Source organism: Arachis duranensis, chromosome 5, assembly GCF_000817695.3.
Source record: "Arachis duranensis cultivar V14167 chromosome 5, aradu.V14167.gnm2.J7QH, whole genome shotgun sequence".
Taxonomy (NCBI): Eukaryota; Viridiplantae; Streptophyta; class Magnoliopsida; order Fabales; family Fabaceae; genus Arachis; species Arachis duranensis.
Genome location: NC_029776.3, coordinates 85,116,697 through 85,116,986, shown reverse-complemented (window position 1 = coordinate 85,116,986; position 290 = coordinate 85,116,697).

Sequence of the window (290 nt, the reverse complement as noted above, 5' to 3'; positions counted from 1 at the left end):
TAACTAGGATATGACTTCTAATTTTCATACCTTGCCAAGAGCCTTTTATAGTTGTTAGTTTATTTTCATTGCCATTTACTTATCATGCTTCTTATCCAAAACCCCAAAACACATCACAACCAATAACAAGACACTTCATTACAATTCCTAGGGAGAACAACCCGGGGTTTGAATACTTCGATTTATAAAATTAGGGGTTTGTTACTTGTGACAAACAATCTTTTGTATGAAAGGATTTTTGATTGGTTTGGAAACTATACTTGCAACGAGAATTCATTTGTGAAATTCTA